The sequence below is a fragment of the Aplysia californica genome, unplaced genomic scaffold, assembly GCF_000002075.1.
Source record: "Aplysia californica isolate F4 #8 unplaced genomic scaffold, AplCal3.0 scaffold00258, whole genome shotgun sequence".
Lineage (NCBI taxonomy): Eukaryota > Metazoa > Mollusca > Gastropoda > Aplysiida > Aplysiidae > Aplysia > Aplysia californica.
The window spans coordinates 442023-450108 of NW_004797528.1; positions in this window are offsets into that span (position 1 = coordinate 442023).

Consider the following 8086-nt stretch of genomic DNA (forward strand, 5'->3'; position numbering starts at 1 on the left):
CCCCTCAATAACATGTTCTACTGCCGTGCTGTTTCCTGTTCCTCCCACTTTTCCCCCCAAACACCCTTTCTAAAAATCATAAGACCTAAATAAAACAAATCAAAGACAAATAAAAAATATAAATATAAATAATGTTGCCCTTCAATATGTTGACTTTCAAATTTGTGTCCAAAGATGTATGTGCTGTCTCTGAATGTGATTTACAGTACAACTGGCCCTATGTATCTGCTCGTAATGCTTACTAGACTACATGATCGTCATGAAAACAGTAATCTCATATATACTGAATACAGAAAAAAAGCTGTTAAGAGACCTGTTTAAAACAGTTTGTGAAACTTTTATCGGCTCAATGATTTTGCGTAAAGTGATTAAGCTTTATTTACTGCTGACGGTAGTGTAACATTTCATGTGATATATCGTCTGTTGAGAGCTAGAAGTGACCTTGGTGTACTGTATACACATGTTCGCTTGTAACATGACCTCGCAGTTCAATAGAGGAGTGGGTATACTATAATTCTAAAATCGTTCGTTTTTATAAGTTGTACGTACAATACAGGTTGAATTTTTTACATGGGGGCGGAGGGGTGTGGTTTATCATGTGTGAAATCAAGTGCCAGTCAAGCAAATGTTCAGAATATTTAGAGCAAAAATCAATATAGCACAACCCAGGTAAACAGCTCAGTTAACTATATTTAATCCAAAGTTTATCTCGCTTAGCTGAACAGCCATCTAAAGGAATGTGTCTTACAGGGAGGGCTTATTTCGTGTGTAGTGTGTAGTGTATGATATGGGGGTATACTTTTGGACCTCATTTTTAAAAAGAAAAATGGGTTGTATCAGAGGCTTGTATATACAGTTTGTCTAAATTCCTTATGTTGAGAAAAATGGATTTTTAAGGCGAGGTTTATTTTATGCAAGAAGCACTGGGACCTAGACACATCCGGAATTGCGATTGTTGTCAAACTACCTGATACATTGCTTTGATATTTTCGGGCATGGCGGAATATGGTTTTAGTTGCCTCAGTTTTTTCTATTTTTGACATTTTGGCCAAAATAAATATTGTCGTTCCTGGGTCCTGTCTAAAGATCTCATAAATGATAATATATATCAATGGTGTAATTTTCCATCTGTGTTAGTCCAAAAAATGCCATATATCATCACATACAGTGGAACTCGGATTTAACGAGAACTCGGTTTCAACGAAAGGAGATAGATTCCCCATTTTTTTTCTTCTTTAAAATCAATAAAAATAACCCGGATTCAACGAGCACTTAAATCAGCGAGCCCGGATTCAACTAGGTCGCTTCCAGGATGAACAGCCCCCGTAGACTGGCTTCGCTCATTTTTCTTCCAGAACGAACTTTATCTATTCCCGGAAACCATCCATTGCACCTGCTCCGTGAACCATTATTCAATTAGCCGATTGCATGCGACCAATCAGCTGCTTTTTTTCATACCAACACATGCGTTGTTGGCATGCACACGTGTCTACTCTGGTGTGTGTCGGGGTCGGATAGGCAGCCTGCACACGTGTGACTGTGTGTGCATCTCGGGGGGGGGGGGGGCACTAGCGGTCCGGGCGATGAACGTCGCAGATACAAATGCGTCACGTTCTTTTTCCCCCTCGGCAACTGATCATTATTACAATGATAGTCTTGATGTAGATATCTACGTAATGAATTGTGTGCTGGTCTATGGAATCAAAAGTTGCCGTATGCTAGGCTCTACACATCAACACAACTTTTTGGTAAACAATTGAGATGACACAGGTGTGTGCATTTGAACTAATTGGTCTTTTATTTTTACACACTCATAATATGCAGGCATTTCAGGCACTACTTATTTGTGACTTCTCTTTATACATTACTTGCTCAGTGCCTGTAACTATCTACACAAAACCTTGTGTTTGCTATAACGAACACTCGGATTCAACGAGATTTTAGGTCAGGCCCGGCGACCTCGTTGAATCCGAGTTCCACTGTATAAGATGCATGTATGGATAAGATGCCATCACTGAAAAAGTTGCTCATTTTATTTCCTGAGAGCCAAAGTAAAAGAATTATAAAAACTGATACACGAATGTTATGAAAACTCCTCATTATCACTATAAGAAAGGTCTCTGACCGTATTATCATTCATCTCAATTGCATCATCCCATCATAAGAGTCACGCAATTTGTGAGTTTGTTTCTTTGAAAAATTTTCTAGAAATTAAGTTACTGGATGTAGGTTTGACTCAACTCAGTCGATGATCATGGTGCATTGTGACGCCCACAAAGTTTTCATAAAAGTAAAAGTACAGTAAACAGGTAGTATGTGTGTCCTGAGTGGAGCATCTGCAGCAGGTACTGAGGGCCGACTCTGCCGCAAGCTGACAAAACGACTTTTTTTCTTCAAAGCAGTTTCGAGAAAAGGAGGTTTTTTGTCAGCATTATAATCATTTTAAAAAATTCCGAAATCTGAATTTTAATTTATTAATAAACTAGTCACAGTTTCATTTTAATTTTTTCAAACAAGTCGGGTAACTGATCAGGCTTTCGATTTGGCAATTAAAAAATGTTGGCCCCTAAATGAAAAAAAAAGGATTTGTCAGCTTGTGGCAGAACTGTACTGAAGCTGAGACTGAACTTTTGTACATCAACCCTTTTCAAGGGTGACGGGATGCCAATGTGACGTTTATAATATAAGCTGCATTGATCATTTATGTCGTGCCTCTCTCTGGTGACCAGAGTTGTGATGCAGAGACTTAAAGAGTTCTATGCTACTATTGTTAATTTTCACTGTCAGTCTATTGCAGTTGAGTCCACCTAAGATAAACTTAGAAGAAAAACATCAGCCATCTTTTCTCCTAAAGGTGCATAGGCTAAAGACAGGGTTACTTCGGACATCTTTGTATTGAGGCTTCTTTTTCTGTTGATGCCATTTCAGTCCAGGTCTCCCCCAAGGCGTTTTTACGTATGTTCTTTGAGTTAAACAGTCTTTTCTTCTCTTTCTTTCGTGATTCCAGTTCAGGGCCTGTCCTTTGACATTTCTGTGGTCCCCGGAGAGCATATATTCCCTGTCCACCTGCTTCATCTCTTTCTGATCCCAGCTCCTCTTGTTTATCAATATGTCCAATGCCAGAGAGCCAACACAAAGAACGTAAATGCTATCTGACTGGCTTGGAGATGTACTCATAGTTAGAAAAATAGACTCATTCACTTATCTGATATAATCTGGAGAAATGACCTCGGTCTCAAATTTTTTCTGCTCTTCTGTCCTTTTATTGGTTGAGATAACGCTGGAAACTGCACAATAGTTTTATCTATAGATTTTATTATGAATACAGTCAAACCTGCTCTAATGGCTATCTGTCCAAGAAAATCAAGCGACCACTTCCCTTTTCCCATTTCCCTCCTTGAATTATTTTTATATGATAAATCCACTGTCCAAGATGTCCACCCATCGTCTAAGACAACCAACCACTTTGCCCCCAACAAGGGATGGCAATCTTGCACAATTTCGACTGTGAGCTTTCTGCGATTCAGAATGTTTACACCCCGGGGCGGTGCTACTGACTGAACTGTCTTTAGGCCATTCCCAAATATGTTCTTATGCACAGTAGAATTTTGTAAATGGGCTGATTCATCAATGTCCTGCTCATAACTGTGCCTGAACTGCAACAGGGAACTGCTGCTTTTTCTTTCCTAATCTTTTCTATCGTTATTTTCCCTCTACTTCTTTTGTATGTTTGTTACACTCTTGTGACCCGCTATTGCCGGGGTGCCTTGATAGTCGAAACAGACTTTGTGCTGTTGAAGCTTAAGAGGTGACCAAAATTAGCCTGATTCCCTGTAAGGACTTCTCTATTGACATTCACCTCTTGGCGCTCCAATGACCTTGTGCAGTTGCGAGTGCCGTAGCTGTAAAACCTCTTCTAAAAAAAAAAGTCCCATGTTGGTAGTGTAGAGATAAGCTCACACTTTGCCTCTTCCTGTGATGGTTCTCACTACTTTAATGACTTCAGTTTAATAATGGTAGTCACCGCAATATATGTGAAGTGTGCGGACAAAATGAGTTATTTCTCGTAATCAACAAATTATTGAGACATTGGCCAAAAATCGACACTAGGGTCAAATTTGTAGATTTTCTATTGATATCATGTTCTTTAAGTATAACATGCCTTTTATTATTTCATTCTTAAAATTTTTTTTTACTTCACCAATATGTATAAGATCAGAGTGATATTATATCTGTTTCCTATATAAGGTTTGAATCCAAGAAGTAACTCATTTTGTTCACATATGATCCCTGCAGTTGTTGGACAATGGCAACAAACCTGGAGTACAAGCGTACATGCTGGGCAAGTTTAGCAACGCCAGTTTAGGAACTGTGTGCAATTGTGTGCACAGACTATCAAAAAGTCTCATCATTTTGTGTCTGCATGGGGCTCGGTATGGCACTGTATGCGATAGGATGCTTTTTCTCTCAGACTCGTACTGAAGTATCTGATTGGATAACCAGTTTATGCTGAATGGTGTGGGTAACCGTACGATTTTACCATGCCCTGATTCCAAGTATAACTTATTTATTTATACTCAAATTACTGTAAAACTTGCCCAAGGGGACCACCCATCATCAAGGAGAAAAGTTGTCATCTTAAACAGGCAGCCCTCTTGAATAATGTCGATATAAATTATACTGAGGAGAAATTGTAAGAGGGAAGTGGGAAGTGGCCACTAATACAGGTGACTGTCTTATACAAGTGGTCATTAATTAGTGGAGAAGATTTGACTGGGTTTTATTGATTAATAAGATGTATGTATATCGACAAGATAACAGCTGTGCAGTGGAGAAAAAAAGCAAGACAGACAAAAAGAGATACTCTAGCACAGACGTAGAAGAGCCTACTAGTGGTGCACTGCAACCATCTGCGTCTCAATGACGTTGAGTATTTAGTCTTCTTGAAGTTCAGAGAACCTGAAAGTTCCATGAGCACACAGTGCACCAAAAAATAATAAGGTGCCATTCGTTGACCAGCTGTCCAGATGTACTAGGCTCAAATTAAAATTTTTTTGGGTTTTTATTGCAACCTATCAGATCAGTCTGCGGTATTGGTTCCATATATCAAGAAATATTTTGTGGAAATTTGAATTCTAAATGTTGAAAAAAGCAAGAAAAGATATATAACGCCGGTACAATTATGAAAAGAAACACAAGAGACTGTATAGGGCACATAATATAGAAGAGTAAGAACTTCTCAGAAAACTACCAGTGTCTGTAGTGTAACAGTTAAATGCTTCGGCGTCGCACGCAGAAGGCCTGAGATTGATTCACGTGTGGGGAGAATTTTCATCTTGTATCTCAGTTTTTCTGCAGGGATGTTGTATCCCTCTCAGCCTGTGGTAAAAGCCTGAAAGGTGAAGGCCATTAAAATGTAATAGACCTATGGACTGTATAGTTGTCAGTTGGCCAGACTCAGACGGTTACAAAATCTCTTCATCTGGCAGGAGAGCACAAGAGAAGAAAAAGACATAAGTGAATCTTAGGTGGACTCGGCTGAACATTTATGCCCTCTTGTTTATCAAAGTTGTCTTTGTCTTTACTTGCACTTTGCCTTTTGCTGAAATTAACATGTTTAAACCATTTTTGTTGTTGTGTGCGTGTACAGATTTCATTGTGAGATCTTTGTTGTGAGAAAGAGAGTGGATTTCTTTCCAAATATAAGTATAATAATAACTAAATATAAAACAATTTTCTTGGTTTTTTTTTTATTACTTACTTACTTACTTACTTTCTCCCTGTACCGTCAGGTACACAAGGCAGAGAGCTGTCGACGCCATGTTTGTATTTCCAAGGCAACTTCTTTCAGTTTTGGCACATCTAGCCACAGGGTGCTTTTTAAAATTATTTCAGTTTATTACAGTATGTGAACTGTACTCTATGATCTCATGAAATGATATGAGATTCATAACCGTTTTGTTTTGCAGAAGCTTGTGCAAGCTTATTGTCAAATTTCTGATAGTGGTTGTTTGTTTTAGTATGATATATCATCTTTCCTTTTCTAGAATCTGATGGTAAAAATCTCCTTCTGTTGAACTGAACAGCGTGCAGAATTTTCAACTCTGTGGGACCTTTAGAAGTGGAAAGTTTATGACATAAAGTGACTTTTTACTATTGTTGCTATTAATTTTATTCTCTAAAATATTGTTTCATCTTTCTTGGGTTTTTTTTCGTACCTCATTTTAACTGCTCAGCATAAGACCCAATTTTATATCCCTTTTCAAAGTGGCGGATGAAACAGTCTTACACTTAAACAGTCGATTTCTCATTTTGCCCTGGTTCAAGGTTTCTTGGTGATATGTGTCACTTATGACTTTTTTCTTTTATATGGGCAGCATTAGCTGATAAGGGATGCTTCTGTCATTTATACTACTACACCTAGTAGTTTCACTGTAGTATTTGTTTATGTTTGTTATTATTATCATTTGTGCTGTATAACCTTAGTACAACTAAAACTATTATCATTTGTTATATTGTACTGTATTAACCTATATGACTATAGGGGCTTTTACTGATATGTTTGCTATTGATATTATTATTACTATTCATGGTAGTAGAGCGCTCAGAGCTTACATTACTAATATTAGTATGGGATAAAGCGCTATATATACATGCAATCAATTATTATTATTATATTAGTGTCTTCATTGTATTTTTACTGTTATTATTGCCAGTGTAAGTTTTTGTTCTTTTTTTTATCTTTGTAGAAGTGAGTTTACTTTTCTTTCTTTTTTGGGGGGGGAAGAGCATTCAAAATTTAAACTGTTGTTTTGAGTTTTGTAAAAAAAAAAAATAATTACTGTAGGTGTTTGAGAATGATTGTTTAGATTCAGATTGTCTCCGCCTTGCACTTGAGATAGATGTGTAGGTGGGTGGGGCTCTCATATTTAGATCTAATTACAATTTATACGAAAGAGCTGATTTGCAAGCATTTCGTAGCAATCTGTTGTCTGTTTGAAGGTGCAATTGTGACAGGAGAAGGAACTGTCAGGGTATGAGTTACATCCATCGCTACTAAGTCTGTTTGTTGTCTTTCTGGTCTCGTTTACTCAACGTAATATCATCTGTAATTTGTTCCTTATGGCTGGTTTGTACAAGTACTATATGATACGGATAGGTTGAACACAGAAGACTCGAAATCACGCATCTGTGGGACTGTGCCTATGGTCCTGGGTTTTTTTCTTCTTCTTTTCTTTATCTTTGTAAGTTACCCTTCGAACTACGGATCTCTCGAACTACCGAGGCCAGTACTGACGAATTCGAGCTATCTGTGTTATGCTGTATTTGGTTCTGGATGGTGGTCCTGTGTGGGTGTGAGTTTGTGGGTGATTGGAAGGTGCCGCGGGTAGGTTGTAGCATTCTTTCTTTCTTTGTTTTTTTCTCTGTTGTTTCTGCCTGTCTTACTTTTTCCCAGCACAACATCAAAGCAGCCATTTTTAATTATTGGGTTGGTTTACTTCTCCGTACTTTATTCAAATTAAATTAAAGACCAGATTATGTTGTGTACATTTAACTTGCAGTGTCTGAATGGTGTGTGTGTGTGTGTGTGTGCGTGCGTGCATGTGTGTATGTGTGTGTGTTTGTCTGAAGAGAAAGAGAGAGAGAGAGGCATTTAGACTTTCAGAAAAAAAAGAAAGTGAACAAATTACATAGGATTATCTCCTCAACTGCCAATATCACTTAGGAAAGAATCCACCGCAGCTGTAAAGACTTTTAACTCTGTAACGTTTAAGTCTAAGTATCATTAACTATTAGCATGACACTGCTGCAGTCCATTTTTATAAAATTTGTTTTAAGTTTTCATTGAGTTGATTTTGCTTAGCTTGTTTGCTTTTTAAGAATTTACCACTAACCCAGTTGCATGCAATAATCTTTGCTCTGTGATAAGTGTGACTTGACATGCTCGTAACGTGGAAGGTATACATATGATAATGATATATATATATGTGTGTTAGGACACGGTGCAATCAGGAACTCGTCAATTTCTAGCAATATGAAGTGAATGGTATCCATCTTAAAGTATGCTCATTTGTCTTGCTTTCGA